The 11583-nt window shown below is 33.9% G+C and overlaps 1 protein-coding gene across 11 annotated transcripts in view; it reads left to right on the top strand.

Annotated features, from left to right (window-relative positions):
- LOC138704679 (mucin-2-like) overlaps positions 1 to 11583 on the top strand; it is a 123996-nt gene that overhangs the window by 104089 nt on the left and 8324 nt on the right. For 7 of the 11 annotated variants that reach the window (XR_011333393.1, XR_011333398.1, XR_011333392.1 and 4 more), the window contains 2 exons: positions 439 to 563; positions 5582 to 6099. The gene's annotated coding sequence lies outside the window, so the exon portion shown is untranslated. The remainder of the gene's footprint in view (positions 1 to 438; positions 564 to 5581; positions 6100 to 11583) is intronic. The other 4 variants (XR_011333397.1, XR_011333399.1, XR_011333403.1 and 1 more) reach the window with 2 other exon arrangements.

Below are 11583 nucleotides of genomic sequence, written 5' to 3' on the forward strand. Positions count from 1 at the left end.
ATTCACCCCCTCCCTTCCTTGCTCCGTAATATATTGCGATATAGTGCATGTAGCAGTTAACTTAACGGTTTAAGTACACCAAATGCTCTCTCTGGTGATTATACAGTACCTTCAACCAAACTACAATGCAATTACAGTGTGATCCCAAAAGGTGTTAAGTCCATTTTTATGAAAGGACTGGGCTAGATTTTGTATCCATCGGTCTACGGACTGAGCGAGTTATCAAGTGACATGCACAATAACAAAAACTTTTAGACAAGGATTGACGTTTGTTTGGAAAGAAAACTAGCTTAAAATATAATTATAGAGGTCTCAAACATAATCGAATATGCAACAATCATAAAAATGACCAAATGGACAGCGAGTTTTGGGATCACGCTGTTCAATTTCACATTATGGAAATGAATTGAAATAATTATCTGTGAAATATTTTTACAGAACGAGAATGGGCTGTTTTGGCCGAACTAACACAAAGATCTGTTCATAAATATAACGAAGATTTGGAAAGAAGAGATAGTTATTGGAAAAAAATACTAGATGAAATCCTCAACGAGGTGATACATGTGCGTGTTGCTTATTTGTGCCGTTGTCTGACTGTGTTTGTGTTGTTTAGTCAACTGTCCGAAGAGAGGTTTGAACCTCATAAGTAACCCCAATAAGGCATCACTCATGAGGCAACTAGCCAGGAGATAGTGGGGTAGGGTGTCCAGTTCCTTTCCCCCTCCAATGCATACATCGCTGACCAGCTACATATTCCACTAATCAGACTTCAGATGCATATAAATAATTATTCTTCCTCTGACACATATCGTCACTGCCAAATAATTGAAAATTATCTCATGACGAGTTGCCAAACTGACTGTTACGGTAAGTGTTATATGTTTTCATCTACCTTCTACATTTACACATTAAGTGATTTCCTTTTTTTTTTCTCTCCTTTTTATTTTTCTTCCCTTCCCTTCCCTTCCCTTCCCTTCCCTTCCCTTCCCTTCCCTTCCCTTCCCTTCCCTTCCCTTCCCTTCCCTTCCCTTCCCTTCCCTTCCCTCCCCTTCCCTCCCCTCACCTCTCTTCCTTTCCTTCCCTTCACTTCACTTCACTTCACTTCATTTCATTTTACCTTACTTTATTTTATTTCATTTTGCTTTGCTACTCTACTTTACTGTACTTTATTTTTTTATTTTACTTTGCTTTGCTTAATTTTTTTATTTTTTTATTTTACTTTGCTTTTCTTTACTTTATTTTTTATTGTAATTATTGTGTTAATTGTAATTATTGTGTATAATTGTATTGTGTATTCTAATTGTATTGTGTATATAATGGTATTGTGTATCTAATTGTATTGCGCATTGTACCATTGTACTGTGTATTGTAACTTTATTGTGTATTATACGATGAAAGAGTAATGGAACGGAGAAAAATTCTCTCCGGCGCCGAGATTTGAACCCGGGTTTTCAGCTCTACGTGCTGATGCTTTATCCACTAAGCCACACCGGATACAACCCCGACGCCGAACAGAATCGTCTCTGATTGAGTTCCAACTCTTGGGTTCCCTCTATTGGCCGCCCTTTGCACTACGTCATAGATGTCTATGAACATAGGACCGAAGTCCACACATGTGCTCAGGTGCACTCGTTATGAGTGACTAGTTGGCCGGGATCCGACGGAATAAGCGCCGTCTTAAATCACTTCGTGATTTACGCATATCATATATTATTTCAATGTACCGAAGTATGAATTTTTCTCCGTTCCATTACTCTTTCATCGTATGATGACGCAGAATATCTGCATGGAAATATCATATGTACTTCGGTACATTGAAATAATATATGATATGCGTAAATCACGAAGTGATTTAAGACGGCGCTTATTCCGTCGGATCCCGGCCAACTAGTCACTCATAACGAGTGCACCTGAGCACATGTGTGGACTTCGGTCCTATGTTCATAGACATCTATGACGTAGTGCAAAGGGCGGCCAATAGAGGGAACCCAAGAGTTGGAACTCAATCAGAGACGATTCTGTTCGGCGTCGGGGTTGTATCCGGTGTGGCTTAGTGGATAAAGCATCAGCACGTAGAGCTGAAAACCCGGGTTCAAATCCCGGCGCCGGAGAGAATTTTTCTCCGTTCCATTACTCTTTCATCGTATGATGACGCAGAATATCTGCATGGAAATATCATATGTACTTCGGTACATTGAAATAATATATTATTGTGTATTGTTTATATTTTGTGTACCACTGCTACCGGGTGCTTGCACACTTGCAGTGCAAATAAATACATACATTTCAATTCGTTTCGTTTCATTTCGTTTCGTTTCGTTCCGTTCCGTTCCGTTTTGTTTTATTTTGTTGTACTACTTTACTTTACTTTAGTACTGTCCGTTGTTTTCTTTGACTATTACATTTTTACTACGTCGTACTACTTTTGACCAATAAAACGGTACGGAACGACGTGTTTCAACCAATAATCCCTACTTATTCTACAATTTTTATCACCTCCCTAACATTTGTTTTTATCGCCTCCTTAGCATTTGTTTTTTTTATCATCCCCTAACATTTTTTTCTTTGTTTGCGAACATAGTACTTTCAATAATTGTGCCTTTTAAAATTATCCATGTTTATTTCATCATCCTTAATTAGAACTTTTCTATCATTTATCATCATCGTCCTTCACGAATTAGGCCTCTGTAGACCTGTTTCGGCCCCATCTAGCAGTCTTCTTAACGGTCTTCCTGGTCGACGATGTCCTCTAGGTTTATATTGCATCATAATTTTTGGGATTCTTGAATTTTCCATTCTTCTTACATGATCTAGCCAATTTAATTTGTATCTGCTGATTTTTTCTTCTACTGACTCTACTTCTAATTGTTCTAAAATTTCTTCATTCCTTTTTCGGTCTAAAAGAGTATATCCTGCTGTTCTCCTGAAAAATTTCATTTCCGTTGCTTTGATTCTGTTCATGTCTTTTTTCTTTAATGTCCAAATCTCGCTTCCGTATAGAAGGGTGGGTAATGCTAGTGTATTATATATTTTTATTCTTGTAGATTTTTGTACTAATTTAGCTTTTAATGTATTGTTTATTATTCCTAGAATTTGTGTAAATTTGGTAATTTTCTTGTTCACATCTTTTTCATTTTGATAAGATATTTCACAACCCAGATAATTGAAATTTTGCACTTGTTCGAGGCATTGGTTATTGTGTATTACCTTACTTCTGACTGGGTCTTGTCCTAAAAATGCCATTACTTTTGATTTTTGTGCTGAAATTTCCATCCCAAAATCATTTATCTTGTTTATTATTATTTAGGTTATGTTATAGCTTCTGCTGCATGAGATTATGGATAGTCACGTATCAGAGATCGTTTAATATATACTGATAATTGAAGTGGAATGCAAATGTTTAATAAAGGTGAAACTGAATCAACAAAGCCTTCTTGACTAGTGATCGTCCATAGAGTTCAATGAAGATTGTATAGTTGGCACAACTGGTAACAAGAGAACAGCTCATCGTAACACACTACTGCCATATAGAGGAATATTTGTAATAATGAGATGGTACAATAATACATTTTCAAGACTGTTCAGTATATTTTAGTAAGTCAATTAATATTTTATGCTCGACCATGCCGAAATGTAGTAATTATACAACTGGTAGCAGTCCTTTAATGCATGTCATTAAAGTACACCTATTCATTAAAGTTCAGGTTTTCGATTATTCTCGGATATGCAATCGAAAGACAACTAGGGAAACGTCACGGAGGCTGGAAATCCAATACTGTCGCAAAAGGTTATGTTCTGTTACTATAATAATTAGCGTTAATTGTAGATAATCTATACTAATAATAAATCTGTAGCCGAAATTTTTCTGGTAATTTTCGATTTTCCAAAAATAATTGGTCCTAACATATATAATTAACCACCCTGAAACCGAAAATCGCTTTTTTGAAATTTTTGTTTGTATGTCTGTCTGCCTGTCTGTATGTTTGTTACCTTTTCACGCGATAATGGATGAACGGATTTCGATGAAAATTGGAATATAAATTATGTTCGTTGTAACTTAGATTTTAGGCTATATGCCATTCAAAATACATTATTTAAAAGGGGGGTTATAAGGGGGCCTGAATTAAATAAATCGAAATATCTAGCTTATTATTGATTTCTGTGAAAAATTGTACATAACAAAAGTTTCTTTAAAAATAATTTGCGATAAGTTTTATTCCTTGAAAAATTTTGATAGGACTGATATTTAATGAGATAAATGAGTTTTAAAATTAAAATAACTGCCATCTAAGGCCGTATAATGAAATAAAAACAAATGACTTCGTCCAAAAGGGGCCTTGGACAGCAACAATCGAAAGCTATGAAAGATAGCCTACAGAGAATGTTTCTGTGTTTGTATGACGTAATATCGGAAACTAAATTAACCGATTTGTATAATTAATTATTATTTCACCATTGGAAAGTGTAGTTTCTCTAGATGGACATAATGCTATAATGTTATTACAGTAACTTATGATATAATATAATATAATATATAATATAATATAATATAATATAATATAATATAATATAATATAATATAATATATGTAATGTAATATTATATTATATAATTTAAGTTATTTGAAGGGTTCAGAACCATAGTGGGCCAAACGCCATTTACTGAATACGTAGAAAACAAGGGTTAAAATTAAGATATTACTATAATTCAATGGAAACCTATAACAAGTAAAATAAAGTATACACATTAAATCTAAAGGATGTCAATCTTTATTAAACTATGGTTGCATGTAATAAAAATTAGAAACATGTTAAAGGAATTGTCATTGCACCAAATGAGTGTCTCTGGACCAAAATGACCGCATTTTAATTATTTGGATGCAATTTAAATTAAGTAACATATTAAACGATTTATCCTTCTATCAAACACGAATGTTCCCTGGATCAAACGTCCTATTTTAATTATGTAATTACTTTATATTTATTTCTAACGAGTGCAGAGGAGCGCACGGGTACGGCTAGTATTCAAATAAATTCAATTTGTCATCTCGTTTTTCAATGTCGAATTCAATTTCAAGGTTATATTAAGATTAATTTTTATCTTACTCTCTATATTATATCAAGGTCGTCGACATTCGTTTCCCGGAAAAAAATCAATACTTTCGCGACTGCGCACATCTCACAATTTATGAGGTAGGCTATTGCACTCACTCACATAACAATAACATGAATACTTATTAATAATTTCAAGTTAGAAATATGGTCGAGCATAAAAAGTCGTATGAAACTTGCCTATAATGGTAATTAAGACGCTCGTATGAAAATTATGAAACTCGCTTGCGCTCGTTTCATAAACGTCCTCGCATCTTAATTACTACCATTATAGGCTCGTTGCATAATGTACTATTATTGTATTAGATTACTTTATTTCTTCTAATCTTTATGTATTTTCTTCTAATCGTGTAATAGTCAATGAAATCCCACTCGAGTTACGATTTTCAAAATCTCTAGTGACATTACTGTAGATAAAATTGATATTTTGAAATGGATTCTTACTCAGTAATGTTGTTTATGCTTTTCAGAAATCAAGTCTCCCATCAACTTCCAATGAAAGTGGAGGAGATAAAGAATCCGAGGTAAATAGAGGAGAAGGAGATGAGAAAGAAGAAATAGAAGGGAGGGACGTGATTGGAGGTATGGTAAAGGCAGAAAGTGGAGGGGAGACGGAGGAAGAAAAAGAAATAAAAGCAAAAGAAGAGGAAGAAAATGAAAGAAGGGGAGAAAAGAGAGAACTTGAAGAAGTGGAAGAAAATGAAGGGTTGGAGGGAGAGCTACAAAAGAGGAGTCGTTCATAAGATGCAAGAGTATAAATTCTTTTGTCGTATTTTTCTGCTAGTATCATGGTACTTCATCATACTCCTTTTTATCTTTTACTAACACTGTACTAAAACTGGAATTGATGTTTCCAACCAGCTTCCATCTTAGTCTAGCAGAGGTGTGCTTGTCAGATTGTCAGAACATGTTTATGTTTGTACTACTACTACTAGTAGTAGTAGTAGTAGTAGTAGTAGTAGTAGTAGTAGTAGTAGTAGTAGTAGTAGTAGTAGTAGTAGTAGTAGTAGTAGTAGTAGTAGTAGTAGTAGTAGTAGTAGTAGTAGTAGTAGTAGTAGTAGTAGTAGTAGTAGTAGTAGTAGTAGTAGTAGTAGTAGTAGTAGTAGTAGTAGTAGTAGTAGTAGTAGTAGTAGTAGTAGTAGTAGTAGTAGTAGTAGTAGTAGTAGTAGTAGTAGTAGTAGTAGTAGTAGTAGTAGTAGTAGTAGTAGTAGTAGTAGTAGTAGTAGTAGTAGTAGTAGTAGTAGTAGTAGTAGTAGTAGTAGTAGTAGTAGTAGTAGTAGTAGTAGTAGTAGTAGTAGTAGTAGTAGTAGTAGTAGTAGTAGTAGTAGTAGTAGTAGTAGTAGTAGTAGTAGTAGTAGTAGTAGTAGTAGTAGTAGTAGTAGTAGTAGTAGTAGTAGTAGTAGTAGTAGTAGTAGTAGTAGTAGTAGTAGTAGTAGTAGTAGTAGTAGTAGTAGTAGTAGTAGTAGTAGTAGTAGTAGTAGTAGTAGTAGTAGTAGTAGTAGTAGTAGTAGTAGTAGTAGTAGTAGTAGTAGTAGTAGTAGTAGTAGTAGTAGTAGTAGTAGTAGTAGTAGTAGTAGTAGTAGTAGTAGTAGTAGTAGTAGTAGTAGTAGTAGTAGTAGTAGTAGTAGTAGTAGTAGTAGTAGTAGTAGTAGTAGTAGTAGTAGTAGTAGTAGTAGTAGTAGTAGTAGTAGTAGTAGTAGTAGTAGTAGTAGTAGTAGTAGTAGTAGTAGTAGTAGTAGTAGTAGTAGTAGTAGTAGTAGTAGTAGTAGTAGTAGTAGTAGTAGTAGTAGTAGTAGTAGTAGTAGTAGTAGTAGTAGTAGTAGTAGTAGTAGTAGTAGTAGTAGTAGTAGTAGTAGTAGTAGTAGTAGTAGTAGTAGTAGTAGTAGTAGTAGTAGTAGTAGTAGTAGTAGTAGTAGTAGTAGTAGTAGTAGTAGTAGTAGTAGTAGTAGTAGTAGTAGTAGTAGTAGTAGTAGTAGTAGTAGTAGTAGTAGTAGTAGTAGTAGTAGTAGTAGTAGTAGTAGTAGTAGTAGTAGTAGTAGTAGTAGTAGTAGTAGTAGTAGTAGTAGTAGTAGTAGTAGTAGTAGTAGTAGTAGTAGTAGTAGTAGTAGTAGTAGTAGTAGTAGTAGTAGTAGTAGTAGTAGTAGTAGTAGTAGTAGTAGTAGTAGTAGTAGTAGTAGTAGTAGTAGTAGTAGTAGTAGTAGTAGTAGTAGTAGTAGTAGTAGTAGTAGTAGTAGTAGTAGTAGTAGTAGTAGTAGTAGTAGTAGTAGTAGTAGTAGTAGTAGTAGTAGTAGTAGTAGTAGTAGTAGTAGTAGTAGTAGTAGTAGTAGTAGTAGTAGTAGTAGTAGTAGTAGTAGTAGTAGTAGTAGTAGTAGTAGTAGTAGTAGTAGTAGTAGTAGTAGTAGTAGTAGTAGTAGTAGTAGTAGTAGTAGTAGTAGTAGTAGTAGTAGTAGTAGTAGTAGTAGTAGTAGTAGTAGTAGTAGTAGTAGTAGTAGTAGTAGTAGTAGTAGTAGTAGTAGTAGTAGTAGTAGTAGTAGTAGTAGTAGTAGTAGTAGTAGTAGTAGTAGTAGTAGTAGTAGTAGTAGTAGTAGTAGTAGTAGTAGTAGTAGTAGTAGTAGTAGTAGTAGTAGTAGTAGTAGTAGTAGTAGTAGTAGTAGTAGTAGTAGTAGTAGTAGTAGTAGTAGTAGTAGTAGTAGTAGTAGTAGTAGTAGTAGTAGTAGTAGTAGTAGTAGTAGTAGTAGTAGTAGTAGTAGTAGTAGTAGTAGTAGTAGTAGTAGTAGTAGTAGTAGTAGTAGTAGTAGTAGTAGTAGTAGTAGTAGTAGTAGTAGTAGTAGTAGTAGTAGTAGTAGTAGTAGTAGTAGTAGTAGTAGTAGTAGTAGTAGTAGTAGTAGTAGTAGTAGTAGTAGTAGTAGTAGTAGTAGTAGTAGTAGTAGTAGTAGTAGTAGTAGTAGTAGTAGTAGTAGTAGTAGTAGTAGTAGTAGTAGTAGTAGTAGTAGTAGTAGTAGTAGTAGTAGTAGTAGTAGTAGTAGTAGTAGTAGTAGTAGTAGTAGTAGTAGTAGTAGTAGTAGTAGTAGTAGTAGTAGTAGTAGTAGTAGTAGTAGTAGTAGTAGTAGTAGTAGTAGTAGTAGTAGTAGTAGTAGTAGTAGTAGTAGTAGTAGTAGTAGTAGTAGTAGTAGTAGTAGTAGTAGTAGTAGTAGTAGTAGTAGTAGTAGTAGTAGTAGTAGTAGTAGTAGTAGTAGTAGTAGTAGTAGTAGTAGTAGTAGTAGTAGTAGTAGTAGTAGTAGTAGTAGTAGTAGTAGTAGTAGTAGTAGTAGTAGTAGTAGTAGTAGTAGTAGTAGTAGTAGTAGTAGTAGTAGTAGTAGTAGTAGTAGTAGTAGTAGTAGTAGTAGTAGTAGTAGTAGTAGTAGTAGTAGTAGTAGTAGTAGTAGTAGTAGTAGTAGTAGTAGTAGTAGTAGTAGTAGTAGTAGTAGTAGTAGTAGTAGTAGTAGTAGTAGTAGTAGTAGTAGTAGTAGTAGTAGTAGTAGTAGTAGTAGTAGTAGTAGTAGTAGTAGTAGTAGTAGTAGTAGTAGTAGTAGTAGTAGTAGTAGTAGTAGTAGTAGTAGTAGTAGTAGTAGTAGTAGTAGTAGTAGTAGTAGTAGTAGTAGTAGTAGTAGTAGTAGTAGTAGTAGTAGTAGTAGTAGTAGTAGTAGTAGTAGTAGTAGTAGTAGTAGTAGTAGTAGTAGTAGTAGTAGTAGTAGTAGTAGTAGTAGTAGTAGTAGTAGTAGTAGTAGTAGTAGTAGTAGTAGTAGTAGTAGTAGTAGTAGTAGTAGTAGTAGTAGTAGTAGTAGTAGTAGTAGTAGTAGTAGTAGTAGTAGTAGTAGTAGTAGTAGTAGTAGTAGTAGTAGTAGTAGTAGTAGTAGTAGTAGTAGTAGTAGTAGTAGTAGTAGTAGTAGTAGTAGTAGTAGTAGTAGTAGTAGTAGTAGTAGTAGTAGTAGTAGTAGTAGTAGTAGTAGTAGTAGTAGTAGTAGTAGTAGTAGTAGTAGTAGTAGTAGTAGTAGTAGTAGTAGTAGTAGTAGTAGTAGTAGTAGTAGTAGTAGTAGTAGTAGTAGTAGTAGTAGTAGTAGTAGTAGTAGTAGTAGTAGTAGTAGTAGTAGTAGTAGTAGTAGTAGTAGTAGTAGTAGTAGTAGTAGTAGTAGTAGTAGTAGTAGTAGTAGTAGTAGTAGTAGTAGTAGTAGTAGTAGTAGTAGTAGTAGTAGTAGTAGTAGTAGTAGTAGTAGTAGTAGTAGTAGTAGTAGTAGTAGTAGTAGTAGTAGTAGTAGTAGTAGTAGTAGTAGTAGTAGTAGTAGTAGTAGTAGTAGTAGTAGTAGTAGTAGTAGTAGTAGTAGTAGTAGTAGTAGTAGTAGTAGTAGTAGTAGTAGTAGTAGTAGTAGTAGTAGTAGTAGTAGTAGTAGTAGTAGTAGTAGTAGTAGTAGTAGTAGTAGTAGTAGTAGTAGTAGTAGTAGTAGTAGTAGTAGTAGTAGTAGTAGTAGTAGTAGTAGTAGTAGTAGTAGTAGTAGTAGTAGTAGTAGTAGTAGTAGTAGTAGTAGTAGTAGTAGTAGTAGTAGTAGTAGTAGTAGTAGTAGTAGTAGTAGTAGTAGTAGTAGTAGTAGTAGTAGTAGTAGTAGTAGTAGTAGTAGTAGTAGTAGTAGTAGTAGTAGTAGTAGTAGTAGTAGTAGTAGTAGTAGTAGTAGTAGTAGTAGTAGTAGTAGTAGTAGTAGTAGTAGTAGTAGTAGTAGTAGTAGTAGTAGTAGTAGTAGTAGTAGTAGTAGTAGTAGTAGTAGTAGTAGTTAGTAGTAGTAGTAGTAGTAGTAGTAGTAGTAGTAGTAGTAGTAGTAGTAGTAGTAGTAGTAGTAGTAGTAGTAGTAGTAGTAGTAGTAGTAGTAGTAGTAGTAGTAGTAGTAGTAGTAGTAGTAGTAGTAGTAGTAGTAGTAGTAGTAGTAGTAGTAGTAGTAGTAGTAGTAGTAGTAGTAGTAGTAGTAGTAGTAGTAGTAGTAGTAGTAGTAGTAGTAGTAGTAGTAGTAGTAGTAGTAGTAGTAGTAGTAGTAGTAGTAGTAGTAGTAGTAGTAGTAGTAGTAGTAGTAGTAGTAGTAGTAGTAGTAGTAGTAGTAGTAGTAGTAGTAGTAGTAGTAGTAGTAGTAGTAGTAGTAGTAGTAGTAGTAGTAGTAGTAGTAGTAGTAGTAGTAGTAGTAGTAGTAGTAGTAGTAGTAGTAGTAGTAGTAGTAGTAGTAGTAGTAGTAGTAGTAGTAGTAGTAGTAGTAGTAGTAGTAGTAGTAGTAGTAGTAGTAGTAGTAGTAGTAGTAGTAGTAGTAGTAGTAGTAGTAGTAGTAGTAGTAGTAGTAGTAGTAGTAGTAGTAGTAGTAGTAGTAGTAGTAGTAGTAGTAGTAGTAGTAGTAGTAGTAGTAGTAGTAGTAGTAGTAGTAGTAGTAGTAGTAGTAGTAGTAGTAGTAGTAGTAGTAGTAGTAGTAGTAGTAGTAGTAGTAGTAGTAGTAGTAGTAGTAGTAGTAGTAGTAGTAGTAGTAGTAGTAGTAGTAGTAGTAGTAGTAGTAGTAGTAGTAGTAGTAGTAGTAGTAGTAGTAGTAGTAGTAGTAGTAGTAGTAGTAGTAGTAGTAGTAGTAGTAGTAGTAGTAGTAGTAGTAGTAGTAGTAGTAGTAGTAGTAGTAGTAGTAGTAGTAGTAGTAGTAGTAGTAGTAGTAGTAGTAGTAGTAGTAGTAGTAGTAGTAGTAGTAGTAGTAGTAGTAGTAGTAGTAGTAGTAGTAGTAGTAGTAGTAGTAGTAGTAGTAGTAGTAGTAGTAGTAGTAGTAGTAGTAGTAGTAGTAGTAGTAGTAGTAGTAGTAGTAGTAGTAGTAGTAGTAGTAGTAGTAGTAGTAGTAGTAGTAGTAGTAGTAGTAGTAGTAGTAGTAGTAGTAGTAGTAGTAGTAGTAGTAGTAGTAGTAGTAGTAGTAGTAGTAGTAGTAGTAGTAGTAGTAGTAGTAGTAGTAGTAGTAGTAGTAGTAGTAGTAGTAGTAGTAGTAGTAGTAGTAGTAGTAGTAGTAGTAGTAGTAGTAGTAGTAGTAGTAGTAGTAGTAGTAGTAGTAGTAGTAGTAGTAGTAGTAGTAGTAGTAGTAGTAGTAGTAGTAGTAGTAGTAGTAGTAGTAGTAGTAGTAGTAGTAGTAGTAGTAGTAGTAGTAGTAGTAGTAGTAGTAGTAGTAGTAGTAGTAGTAGTAGTAGTAGTAGTAGTAGTAGTAGTAGTAGTAGTAGTAGTAGTAGTAGTAGTAGTAGTAGTAGTAGTAGTAGTAGTAGTAGTAGTAGTAGTAGTAGTAGTAGTAGTAGTAGTAGTAGTAGTAGTAGTAGTAGTAGTAGTAGTAGTAGTAGTAGTAGTAGTAGTAGTAGTAGTAGTAGTAGTAGTAGTAGTAGTAGTAGTAGTAGTAGTAGTAGTAGTAGTAGTAGTAGTAGTAGTAGTAGTAGTAGTAGTAGTAGT

This window comes from Periplaneta americana, chromosome 8 (genome assembly GCF_040183065.1).
Source record: "Periplaneta americana isolate PAMFEO1 chromosome 8, P.americana_PAMFEO1_priV1, whole genome shotgun sequence".
NCBI classification, from domain to species: domain Eukaryota; kingdom Metazoa; phylum Arthropoda; class Insecta; order Blattodea; family Blattidae; genus Periplaneta; species Periplaneta americana.